Raw genomic sequence first — 14,280 nt, forward strand, 5'->3', positions numbered from 1 at the left:
AGATATTGCATCTATTTGTCCTTTTGAAGCATGCATTATTCTATTATCTCTATAAACTGTCATGACTAATAAACATGGTCACAGATTGTATTTCCTGAATCTATTAAGTTCTCAAAATTATGCTGCTTCAATTGTTTTGATTTTCAAAAAGACTTCATCTGGAATTTAAAACATCTTTAAATTAACACAGGTTTTATAGATGCATAAACGATGCTTACTCATCTGATGAGAATCGTCTTCTATGGTCCTCTAGTGCGGAACGGCCTGAGGTCAAATGGCAAAGCCCTCCAACAACCTCCTGCTCTGGGGAAGCATCTCAGGTTTCTGAAGTTACTATTCAACTTTTTCACTTGTCATTTGTCTTGGCACTATCTGTAAAATTTAAGAATTGATTGATTCTCAAAACATTCACCAAGTTTCTGTACATGTAAAGCCTATTTGTGATATTAAGATGAAAAACGCGTGGTTGCCCTGCCTTTAAACAATCAGTCTGGTGTAACTGCAATACTGTATAATACGCTAAATGCAATGTAGAGTTGTAGACACTAATTTTTACCAGAAAAGAAGCTATTTTATTGGCCTTGGGGAAGGAATCAAAGAAGGCTTCCAGGAAGTGATGACTTTAGAGCTGAGCATTGAGAGGCACGAGTTACCCGGGTTTGAAAAGAAACAAAAAGAAGTTAGAAAGGGGAAAGGTGCTCACCCATCCTACTTTTCCCCCTTTATTTCTCTTTCCTTTCCAATAAATATTGGTTGAAACTTTTTATATGCCAAGAGTATCACCACAAGAATGGGGTAAAGTCCAGGGTGAAAGTACAATAGAAGCCAAGCGACAGAGGTAAGAAACAACAGTGAGTGTGTAAAAACATATAAAGCGCAAGAGTGAGGATCAAAAGCTAGCAAGGTTTCAAATTACATAACATTCTGTATGCTTGGAAATGGAGTTTAAACATTGTCTTATCAGTAAAATTATCTTTCCAAACTAATTAATAGACATGACCAAAGTTGTATATACGTTAAAACTCACCGTTGTGTTGAGTGGAGAGAAGGGTGCGGGGGCACAGTAAGGCAGCTAGTTCATGCATCCAGATGAATAATAACCAAGTCTCCAAATAATAGAGTGTCCATGACGACAGAAAGAAGGAGACAGATTGGAAAACTCATTAGGAGGTAAATAAAATTTAGAGGCTTAAAGGATAGATATGGGGATTGAGAGAGAGGGAGGGACAGAAGATGGCACACAGTACTTAGACTGAGGGATGTGATGGTGTCACTGAAGATAAAATCCAGAGGTGGAAGACCAGACATGGGCAGGGCTCCACTGTGAACATGTTGTACTTAGGGTTACTGGTGTGCCCATGTAGAGGTGTCCATGAGGCAATGAACAACAACGTGAAGCTAAATTGGGTGTAGAGTCTTAATTGCAAATTTCAAATTTTAGAGTTGTCAGCTTTTAGTTGATCGTTGAAATAAAATTACATGAGATTATTAATAAACAGATATAGAAATAGAAGAGAAAGGCCCTAAAATTGTGATGAAATAGATTATTTTAGGTATAGAACGACAAGGGAACCTCTCAATAAGCAGAGATTGATGGGGGAATTTAGGGGTGCCATAAAAACTAAGGGGAGAGGGAGGATAAAGAACAAGGCTGGCATGTTCTCACTCATATGTTGAAGCTAAAAACGCTGATCTCACAGAAGTTAAAAAAAAAAAGTAAAACAGAAGATGCTAGAAGCTGGGAGGGAGATAGGGAGAGATTTGTGAAAGAATACAAAATTACAGATAGATGGGAGGAGTAAGTTCTAGGGTTCTACAGCATTGTAGGATGACCATAGCCAACAATAGTATATTATATAACTTCTAACAGCAAGAAGGAGGATATTGAATTATTCCAACCCAAAGACATAATAAATGTTTGAGAAGGTGGATATGCCAGTTATCCTGATCTGATCACCATACATTATATGCATTGCAACCTCATTACATATCCCATGAATATGTACAATTATATGTCAGTTTAAAAATATTTTTTAAATGTTTTTTTCTTTTTAAAAATGAACAAGATTGATTGCACTGAATGGAATACAGAAGGCTGACAACACGGAACCTCAAATCTACATGCTGGCATGGTGGCACAGGGGCATTCAGTGCTAACCCCAGGAAAAGTGGCATCAGTTGGTGGAGGGCAGAGCTAATGTGGGGTGAGTTGAAAGATGATAAGACATCAAGTAGGTGAGACTTGGGTTTACACTGCTGTTGAGAAGTGTGGCTCTGAGACAAGGTGGAGACAGAGCTCGAAAGAAGGATGTGGAATTGTGGAAATTCTTTTAAAGATGTGAAAGACTGCAGCACAATAAGAATACCCAGGAGAGGAACCATTAGAAACAGACTTACCAATCCCAGAGTCAGTTCATGCCACTTCCTTGTGATGTTAGGCCCCCATATGGCTAATTTTAGATCAGCAGAAATAAATGCTGAAGCAAGGTCCTAGAGGAGGAGAGGTGGCAGGATTGGCGATGGAGGGATTGGAGATGGAGGGATGGGAGGTGGAGGGATGGGAGGTGGAGGGATGGGAGGTGGCGGGATAGGGGGTGGTGGGATGGGAGGTGGAGGGGCTTGCCTTTGAACAGGAGAACACCTCTCTGGGAAGCTGGAGACTGGCTGATGAGGATGAATGTGGATGTAGAGAAGTTTGCAACTGGTGGGAAGTTAGGATGAGGCCGGTTGAGGGAATTAACAATCTATTTTTTTTTTCTAATTTAGTTTATTTGGAGTTAGAAGACCTTGTCCTCCACTAAGATTTAGAGATGGTGAGGTGGCAGTTAAATCGGGGGTTGCAGAGCACAGCAAGGGATTTACATAGCTGAGGAGAGAGTGGGGATGGGGAGCTCAACGAGAACAAGAAGCAGAGACAGCAGCTCAGGCTAGACACCATGAATTCATTCTCCAGAACGAGCTGGCTGTAGCAGTGAGTGAAGGCAGGCAGAAATATTAGGTAAGAACTGGACTTGGCCAGGCGCAGTGGCTCACGCCTGTAATCCCAGCACTTTGGGAGGCCAAGGTGGGCAGATCACGAGGTCAAGAGATTGAGACCATCCTGACTAACACGGTGAAACCCTGTCTCTACTAAAAATACAAAAAATTAGCAGGGCGTGGTGGTGGGCGCCTGTAGTCCCAGCTACTTGGGAGGCTGAGGCAGGAGAATGGTGAGAATCCGGGAGGCGGATCTTGCAGTGAGTCAAGATCAAGTCACTGCACTCCAGCCTGGGCAACAGGGTGAGACTCTGTCTCAAAACAAACAAACAAACAAATAAATAAATAAATAAATAAAAATAAAGAACTAGGCTTGTGTGGTGTAAGTATGGGGCAGGATGCTAGGGACAGCAGGGCATTGAGAGTGCTGATGAAAGTGTACGTCAAATAACCAAACACGGAATCTGTGCATCTACTTGCTCATGACCAGCAAATGTGTTGCTGGAACCTGGAGCCTCAGGGTGGGTGAAGTACCTTGTCTCTGGCCATGATGGCAGAAGTCACAAGAAGATCAAATCTCCAGGGCACTAGTGGTCGTGGAAATAGTAGGATGGCAGATACCATTCTGTGCTGTCATTGTTGAAGAAGTGAAGCAGCTCCAATACAAAAATATAATTCATGTGAAGAATATTAAAAGCTTAATGGCTCAAAAAACAAGGAAATCATTAACATTGTACTTCCCTAGAAAAATACTAAAAACTTTGTGTATATATGCATTATATATGTATACATTATATTTAACGTTTTACTGGTCAACTTTTTGTGATTTTTTTTCAAAGTACATGATAAAAGTTCCCCTTGCAAATCACCTTTTGAGGGTGTCATCTTGGAATGTAATCATACATCCCCTAGAAAATACTTAGCACTGTCATAATTTCTATCCAGATGGGCCTACCTCATCTTGCACTGCAACCAAAGGAAATTCATGGTTAACAGTTTTATTGAGATATAATTTACATGCCCTAAAATTCACTGATTTAACCTGTAAAATTTAATGGTTTTACCCAGTTGTACAATCATATTCATACAGCCCTCACTGTAATCTAACTTTAGAGTATTTTCATCACCCCACAGTGAAGCCCCATAGCCACTGGCTTTCACTCTCCAAACCCCTCCACATTCCCAGGTGTAGGTAACCACGAATCTACTTTCCATTTCCATAGATTTGCATACTCTAGACATTTAATTCATTGTGGTTTAGCACTTTCTCTTTTTTCCCCTTAAATACATAAACTGCACATCTAGCAAAGTCCGTGAACGTCCTCTAGCTTGTGGCTGGCAATTGCCCTCTTGCTTCTCTCTGCACATAGATCTTCCGTGAATGACAAAGCCTTTCTCCAGGGGTGGTGTGATGGCCTCTCGCCCCACGGTGTCAGTGGTCAGGCTGTAGTCTTCTGCCTAGATGTGGGGCAGTGTTGCATGCTCCTTTATGCTTGATTTTTGGCATTGGCCCTGGCTGTGTCCTTCCAGATAATTCCTAGCCTCATTCTCTAGCCCTCCAACTGATTTAACAATAGCGTCCTTTTGTAAGTTTAGCTTTAATTTTGATCACACGTACATCCTTCCTTCCTTCCTTCCTTCCTTCCTTCCTTCCTTCCTTCCTTCCTCCCTCCCTCCCTCCCTCCCTCCCTTCCTCCCTTCCTCCCTTCCTTCTTCCCTTCCTTCTTCCTCTCTCTCACTCCCTCCCTCCCTCCCCTCTTTCCTCCTTCCCTCCCTTCTGTTTTGTCTTGTTTTAAATAATAGTATGAGTTAGATATAGATCAAATGTGGCATGGAACTAGTATTGGTTGGCATAAAGTAAATGTTTCAGTTGGTTTAATATTCAATTTTTCATCATATGATCTCTTGAAAAACAGGAGTGAGTGGGGTGATGTTTCTTATTACCCATATGCTAAGTACCCTGCTCTAGGTACAGTTGTCATGGATACAGCTTGCTGAGCTCCCGCAGACCTTGACTCTCCAGTGTTGACAGGGAGTTGATAGACTGAAGCCAAATATTAGACAACAGCATGTTGTGCTTGCTGAAAACCGGGCAAGGTGGGCGCGACGGAACTCTATGTCCCCTTCTCGGTGTGCTCTGATAAGATTAGAAAAAGCCATCGTTGATCCAGTTACTCTTCACTGCCTTTTGCGGGGACAGGGGGAGATGGAAAAAGGAAGGCCAGTGCAAAGAGTGAGCAGATAAAGCCAGTCCAGAAATCTAAATAAGTCGCTGAGTAGAAGCCGAAGTAGGAAGACTATAATCAGGGTAATTTAAGAAAGTAAACACAGTTTATGAAAATCTCAGCTGTCAGCCTTAACCACCACAGTTTATACAGACCATGAGCTCCTTGAATTCAGAGACCAGGTTTCATTCATTTCAAAGCTTCCCAAATAACCTAGTAACACACTGCACCCAGTAGGCAATCTGTAATCACTTGCTGAATTACATGCAGCTTTTCTGCCCGTTTCTTTCCATTTCCTTAATCAGAAAATAAATACTCACTGTGCCAAGTACCTATCGGGAAGAGTGATTTTCAAAGTAGCTGGCCCGCAGGGTTCTGACCTCAACCCTCAGGGTGCTCTTTGAGGATGGCCGCAGGTCAGAAGCAGGTCCTGGAAGCCTCCTGCTCTCAGAGACTGACCATCACCTAGGGCTGCTGGGGAGGACCCAGGTGAGGGGCCAGGGACCGAGGGAGCTGGTACACAGGGAGTGGAGCACCAGCTTCTTGCCGGTGGGTGCGGGCGTGTTGGGGTAGTTTTACAGCCACCTTGCCTGCGGGGCGCTGCCTGGAACCTCCCCAGGGCGCATTCACACCGTGAATACTCGTGCCTTCAGCAAGAAACACCAGCCAGATTCTACCATATTCATAAATGTGTCTCCTTGAAAATTTTAAATATCTGGCAAAAGAGGCATGCGGTGAGCAGGATTCTCACTTTCTCAGTTACCTGCATGATCAGTGACCAGTGCCCTACCCCAGAGCCCAGCATGCAATGAGGAGACCCTGCGTCTCCAGGGGCTAAGCGGTCCCCGGGATTGACAGGGTGAAGTCTTGAAGCCTGATGGTTGTTAGGTTGGACAGGGGACAGTGACTCTATCTCAGAGTCAACCCATCCTCTTCAACTCTGAGTCTCCTTTTATTTTTTTTCTGAAATGGAGTCTTGGTCTCGCACTGTCACCCAGGCTGGAATGCAATGGCATGATCTCGGCTCACTTGAACTCCGCCTCCCAGGTTCAAGCAATTCTCCTGCCTCAACTTCTCGAGTAGCTGGGATTACAGGTGCCCACCACCACACCTGGCTAATTTTTTGTGTATTTAATAGAGATGGGGTTTCACCATGTTGGCCAGGCTGGTCTCAAACTCCTAACCTTGTGATCCACCCGCCTTGGCCTCCCAAAGTGTTGGGATTACAGGCGTGAGCCACTGCGCCCGGCCCTGAGTCTCCTTCTTAGAAGAAGGGAATGAACTGATATGTGGCTTTAGAAAAACCATTCAGCATTTCCTTGAAGTAAAGCAATGTCTAGACATTTGTTCTGAGCCTGGGTAATTGCACGGGCTTGGCAAAGACGCTCTCTGTGTTGGCGCATGTTTTTCTGTCATGCACATAAACTTGGTCCTGATAACGGGGTGGAGGGTCATTAGAACTGCACACTACCTTCCTTCTTCCAGAAGAACGTTTTGGGAGATTTTCTCTTTTGCTGCCTATGGGGGGCAGGCTGGAGAAAGCATTTTGGAATTCACGGTCTTTCCTTACTTGTAAATCTTCTTAATATTTTTCAATCACCTCCCTGGTGTTACAGGCTGAATTGTATCACCCCGAAATTCACGTGTTGAAGGACGTCAAATAGGACTATATGGGAGATAGGGCCTTTAAGGGGTAATTAAAATAAGATGGGGTCTTTAGGGTGGGGCCCTAATCCAATCCGATGGGTGTCCTTATAGGAAGAGGTGAGGATCCCCACACACAGAGGACACAGAAAGAAGACAGTCGCCCACGCACAAGGACAGAGGCCTCCGGAGAAACACCAGTACCTGGAACTTCCAGGCTTCAGAACAGTGGCAGAAAAAACCCCTGTGGTCCAAGCCTGCTGGTCTGTGGTACTTCCTATGACAGCCCCAGCTGACTATCGTACTCTAAGTTATCATGCTTGCTCCCATAAAAGTGCACCAAACTGAGTAAAAGGGCCAAAGTGTCCAAACCCCCACTTTCTTAACATTGGCCTCTGTGCAGATTTCAGTTCTGATCCACACCTTTGGTCGTTTCGGCCATTGTCTCTGTGGCTGCGGCCTCTGGTCCCTGACCCCTGCGGTCCTAGCCTTGCCTGCATCAGTGACGCCTCAGTCTCCCTCCAGCTTTAGGATCTGGCCGGCAGCCTCCCTTTCTCCCTTTCTCCTCAGCCCTCCCCAGCCTGTTCCACCTGCCCATCAGCAGCTGACGTCTCCCAAGCAGGTCTCAGGCACCTCCTTCTTAAGTCTTGTTGATGCTCTACAGCTTGCGTATCTCTTAGCCAAAATGTGTGGGACTGGAAGCGTTTTTGATTTTGGATTTTGTTTTGTTTTGTTTTGGACTGTGGGACAGTTGCATATATAGAATGAGATACTTTAGGGATGGGACTCAAATCTAAACACCAAATTCATTTGCTTCATATACACCTTATCCACATAGCCTGAAGGCAAGTTTATACAATATTTGTAATAATTTTGTGCCTGAAACAGGGTTTGTGGACATGGAGCCATCATAAAAACACATCACAACTGGAGGTTCATTTTCCCCCTGGGGGCGCTGGATAAACTCTGTTGTGCAAACCGTCCCCTGAGGTCGGGGTGGAATTCTCCACCTGTGATGTCATGTTCACACTCAGAAAGTCTGGGATTTTTGCAGGACTTTGGATTTCAGATTTGGGGTTTAGGGATGCTCAACCTGCACCTCCTTCTTCTTGAACTCTTCTCACTCCAGTTCTCTTAGAAACATGGACCAAAATTTCTTAGCACACACCTTGGGGGAGTGGAAAGGCTGGAGAAGAGCTGTTGACTTCCTTGTTTCTGGAGATTAACAGCAAGAAGCTACGTGTGTGGGGATTGGGGAGGAATTTTACTTTCCACTTCATTTTCTATCTTCCTTGCTTAAAAAATAATATTCTTGATAGTAAAACTAGAAAGATTGCCAATGGAAAAATGCATAGAGACAAGTGTGTGACTTGTGAAGCTTTGAGCAAACGTCTTACAGAAACTGGCAGATCTCTGCAGAGCATGCTGACGACGCTGAACGTGAGGATGACGGGAATTTCATTTTATTCTCAGTGCCTCTTGTCAGGCGACGAGGGAGGACAACAAGGTCGGGAGGAAAAGGCCCGGAGATTGGGAAGTGAGACCCGTTCTGCCACTAGCATTACCTCATTGCAAGAGGTTCTTTTAAAAATCACTGGTTTTAAAGAGACGGACATAATTTAGAAGCCTAAATAAACATCAGAGGAGCAGAGTGACACGCTTGGGAAATTCAGGTGAGGGTAGTTTGTCACAGTGTGAACTCATCAGTGCCTTGCCAGGCAGAGCAGGTGCTAACTTCCTTTAACGAAGCACTGTTTATAAAACTACTCTTAGAAGGAAAGCCAGATCTGGACGGGAGGAAACAGGGAAACAGACTAATGCTATTTTGTCAAAAATAAAGTGCTAGTCTATTTCGAACAGGACAGCCACAGCAGAGACCTGGAGTTAAATGACTATCTGCTCAGATTACAGAATTAGTTAAAACTCCCTACCAAGCCAGAAAAAAACTAAATCAAAATGTTTTCCACATTTTGTAGAGCTGCAAGTTGAACAAGGAAGAATGAAAGCAGGCGCTAAAACGATTGACAGGCGGAGAGCATTTGCTCGGTGGAGGTAGGAAATGGATTTATTTACCTGACCCTTCAACCCAATAGTTCCTAACTGCTGGTGCCATTAAAAGAGGGAAAGGGAAAGCAGTCAGGAAGGCAAGAATTAAAGAAATGGAAAAGCAAAGACAAAATAAATTTAAAATGGTGTGTACTTTTCTGTTCGCTGGAGATAAAAATCCTGTTAAAGTTAGAAATAGTAAATCTTGTGACAAATATATGTGAAAAGCTCTCAATATTAACCACTTGTTATATCACACTTGATGGTTTTTTTAGTTAGAATACATGCTATTCCCATGTTTTGAAAAAAAAATTAAATAAAAATTTCCCACCACATTTCTCTTACTCAAAAGATGAAAAAAGCAGATGAAGCCAAGAAGTAAAGATAAAAAATTGATATGAAAACACCTTCATTTAAGAAATTCCATTTAGAGCTTTCTTTCCCTCAGATGATATATTTTAATCTTCATGGGAATAAGCATTAAAAAGCTGGGTATTTCCCTTTATGATTTGGTTGCCTGGGAGCTCAGAGCCAAACTTACGGTTCTATTAGAACAACTGTCATTTACTTCTTCCTGATTGTCCATTCATGTTTTATAGGCTTTAAACACCTTTGCTGGTCCAGGGTTTTTCTTTTTTATAATGCTTTTTTATTACACAAGACAAACACAGGCTGCTGTTGCAGAACACAGTGGAAATCAACAAATACTAATCACCCATAAATCTGTATTTCCTACCAACCAAAGGCAACCACCAAAAATGCACTGGCTTGCACGTCCTCTGGATGTATATGTGTGCGTGTAGGTACATGTCCAGGAACACATAAATGAGATAATGCTGGATGTACCAATGTGTATTCTTCGTTTCATTTTATTGTAAACATTAATTGATGTTAATAAATAATCATATATGGAATCTGAATGGCTCTTTTAGCATCCTGTTATATGGAAATACTGTGTTTTATTTAGCATGTTTTTGGTGTTTTATATATTATAAACAATGCTTAAACATATCCTTCAAAAAATGTCAATAGCTTTAGGGGTACAAGTGGTTTTTGATTACACAGATGAATTGTATAGTGATGAAATCTGAGATTTTAGTGCACCCATCACTTGATAGTGTACATTGTAAGCAATGTGCAGTTTTTTTTTCATCCCTTACCCCTACTCTCACCCTCCCCACTTCTGAGGCTTAAATATCCATGATACCACCCTGTATGACTTTGTATACCCATAGCTTAGCTCCCACTTACAAGTGAGAACATGTGGTATTCGGTTTTCCATTCCTGAGTTGTTTCACTTAGAGTAGTGGCTTCCAGCTCCACACAAGTTGCTGCAAAAGACATTATTACATTTTTGTATGGATGAGTAGTGTTTCATAGTATAAATATACCGTACATTTTTTATTCACTCATCAGTTGATGGGCACTTAGGTTGGTTCCATATCTTTTTAGTTGTGAGTTGTGTGCCATAAATATATATGTGCAGGTGTCTTTTTTATACAATGACTTCTTTTCCTTGGGGTAGACACCCAGGATGGGATTGCTCGATCGCGCGGCCAAATGGTAGATCTACTTTTAGTTTTCTGAGAAATCTCCATACTATTTATCATAGTGGTTGTACTAATTTGCATTCCTTCCAGCAGTGTGTAAATGTTCCCTTTTCACCACACCCATGCCAGCATCTATTGTTTTTTGACTTTTTAATAATGGCAATTCTGGCTAGGGTCAGGTGGCATCTCACTGTGGTTTTAATTTGCATTTCTCTGATGATTAGTAGTGTTAAGCGTGTCTTTGCATGTAATTTGTCCACTTTTTGATGAGATTGTTTTTCCTTGCTGATTTGTTTGAGTTCCTTGTCAATTCTGGATATTAGTTATTTGTTGAATGCAGAGTTTGCAAATATTTTCTCTTGTTTTGTGGGTTGTCTGTTTACTCTGATGATTATTTCTTTTACTGTGCAGAAGCTTTTTAGTTTAACTAGGTCCCACTTATTTCTTTTTCTTTTTGTTGCACTTGCTTTTGGGGTCTTAGTCATGAATTATTTGCCAAAGCCAATGTCCAGAAGAGTTTGTCCTAGGTTTTCTTCTATAATTTTTATGGTTTTGGTTTTAGATTTATGTCTTCGATCCATCTTGAGTTGGTTTTCTTAATATGGTAAGATATAAGAACTCAGTTTCATTCTTCTATGGTGGCTATCCAGTTTTCCTGGCACCATTTATTGAATATGGTGTCCTTTCCCCAGTTTATGCTTTGTCAAAGATCTGTTGGTTGTGTTTGGATTTATTTCTGGGTTGTCTATTCTGTTCCAAAAGTCTGTGTATCTACTTTTATACCAGTACCATACTGTTTATGTTATGATAGCCTTGTAGTATAATTTGAAGTAGGTTAATGTGATGCTTCCAGATTCGTTCTTTTGCTTAGGATTGCTTTGGCTAATTGGGCTCTTTTTTGGTTCCATATGAATTTTAACATTGTTTTTTCTAATTCTATGAAAAAATGATGTTGGTATTTAGACAGGAATTGCATTGAATCTGTAGATTGCTTTGGGCAGTATAGTCCCAATACTGTTATTTTCATTATATTGATTCTTCCAATCCAAGAGCATGGGATGTATTTCCATTTGTTTGTGTCGTCTATATTTCTTTCAACAGTGTTTTACAGTTTTTCTTATACAGATCTTTCATCTCCTTGATTAAATATATTCCTATGTATTTTATTTTATTTTTACAGCTATCGTAAAAGGAACTGAGTTCTTAATTTGATTTTCAACTTGGCTGTTGTTGGTGTATAGCAGTGCTGCTAATGTGTGTACATTCATTTTGTAATCTGAGACTTTACTGAATTTTTAAATTAAATCTAGGAGTCTTTTGGAGGAGTCTTTAGGGTTTTCTAGGTATACGATTATATCATTAACAAACAGAGATAGTTTGACTTCCTCTTTTCCAATTTGAATGCCTTGATTTATTTCTCTATCTTGATTGCTTTGACTAAGACTTCCTCTTCTTGTTAAATCTTTTGTTTGTTTGTTTGTTTTGTTTTTTGAGACAGAGTCTTGCTTTGTTGCCAGGTTGGAGTACAGTGGCACAGTCTTGGCTCAATGCAACCTCTGCCTGCTGGGTTCAAGCGATTCTCCTTCCTCAGCCTCCTGAGTAGCTGGGACTACAGGTGCACGCCACGACACCCAGCTAATTTTTGCATTTTTAGTAGAGACGGGGTTTCACCATGTTGGCCAGGATGGTCTCAATCTCTTGACTTTGTGATCCACCCACCTTGGCCTCCCAAAGTGCTGGGATTGAGCCACCATGCCCAGCCCGCAGCTATTCTTATAAATACATTTCTCAGAGATGGGGCCTTGCTGTATCACCCTGGCTGGAGTGCAATGGTGTAATTGTAGTTCACTGCAGCCTTGAACTCCTGGCCTCAAGCAATCCTTCAGCCTCAGCCTCCCAAGTAGCTGGCACTGCAACTGCACACCACTATGCCCAGTCAATTATTGTATCTTTTGTAGAGCATCTTGCTGTGCTTCCCACTCTGATCTCAAACCCTGACTTTAAGAGATCCTCTCTCCTCAGCAGCTCCCAAAGTCCTTCGATTACAGGCATGAGCTGCTGTGCCTGGCCAGTTTACAATAAATTTCTGAGAATGAAACTGCTGGGTCAAAGCACAAGCAAATTTTTTGTACTTTCAAAACTGAATGGCCAATGTTTATCTGTTGTTCAGGCTGCTGGCATCAGTTTATAGTCTCATACTAGGCAAATATATATATTTTTAAAGTTCACTTATCTTTACCTCCCCAAAATATTATCTTTTTTATCAATTTGAAAGCTCAAAAATCATATTCTTTCCAATGGCTCCCATCACTATAGTATTAATGTATTTTCAGGCTGCTCATAAAGACATACCTGAGACTGGGAAGAAAAAGATGTTTAGTGGGCTTACAATTGCACATGGCTGGGGATGCCTCACAATCATGATGGCAGGCAAGAAGGAGCACGTCACGTCTTACATGGATGGTGGCAGGCAAAAATAAGAGAGTTTGTGTAGGGGAATTACTCTTGTTAAAACCATCAGATCTTGTGAAACTTATTCACTATTGTGAGAACAGCACAAGAAAGACCCGCCCCCACGATTCAATTGCCTCCTACTGGGTCCCTCTCATGACACATGGGAATTGTGGGAGTTACAATTTGAGAGGAGATTTGGGTGGGGACACAGCCAAACCATATCATTCCACCCCTGGCCACTCCCAAATCTCATGTCTTCACATTTCAAAACCAATCATCCCTTTCCCAACTATCTCCCAAAGTCTAAACTCATTTAAGCATTAACTTGAAAGTCCACAGTCCAAAGTCTCATCCAAGACAAGGCAAGTCCCTTCCACCTATGAGCCTATAAAATCAAAAGCAGGTTAGTTACCTCCTAGATACAGTGTGGTAAAGGCATTGAGTAAATACAGCCATTCCAAATGGGAGAAATTGTCTGAAACAAAGGGGCTGCAGGCCCCATGCAAGTCTGAAATCCAACAGGGCAGTCAAATCTTAAAGTTCCAAAATGATCTCCTTTGACTCCATGTCTCACATCCAGGTCATGCTGATGCAAAAGGTGGGTTCTCATGGTCTTGGCAGCTCCACCCCTGTCCAGGTGCACAGTGCAAGCTGTCAGTGGATCTACCATTCTATGGTCTGGAGGATGGTGGCTCTCTTCTCATAGCTCCACTAGTCAGTGCCCCAGTAGGGACTCTGTGTGGGGGCTCTGACCCCACATTTCCCTTCCACACAGCCCTAGCAGAGGTTCTCCATGAGGGCCCTGCCCCTTCAGCAAACTTTTCCCTGGGCATCTAGGCATTTCCATACATCTTCTGAAATTAAGGTGGAAGTTTCCAAACCTCAATTCTTCACTTCTGTGCACCTGCAGGCTCAACACCATGTGGAAGCTGCCAAGGTTTGGGGCTTTCACCCTCTGAAGCAACAGCCCAAGCTGTATGTTGGCACCTTTTAGTCATGGTTGGAGTAGCTGGGATGCAAGGCACCAAGTCCCTAGACTGCACACAGCAATGGGACCCTAGGCCAGGCCCAGGAAACCATTTTGTCCTCCTAAACCTCTGGGCCTGTGATGGGAAAGGCTATTACAAAGGTCTGTGGAATGCCCTGGAGACATTTTCCTCATTGTCTTGGTGATTAACATTCAGCTCCTCATCATTTATGCAAATTAATGATTGAATTTTTTTTCAGAAAATGAGGTTTTCTATTCTATCACATTGTTAGGCTGCAAATTTTCCAAACTTTTATTCTCTCTTTCCCTTTTAAAACTGAATGCCTTTAACAGCACCCAAGTCACCTCTTGAATGTTTTGCTGCTTAGGAATTTCTTCCACCAGATACCCTAAACCA

Source organism: Macaca fascicularis, chromosome 7 (genome assembly GCF_037993035.2).
Source record: "Macaca fascicularis isolate 582-1 chromosome 7, T2T-MFA8v1.1".
Lineage (NCBI taxonomy): Eukaryota > Metazoa > Chordata > Mammalia > Primates > Cercopithecidae > Macaca > Macaca fascicularis.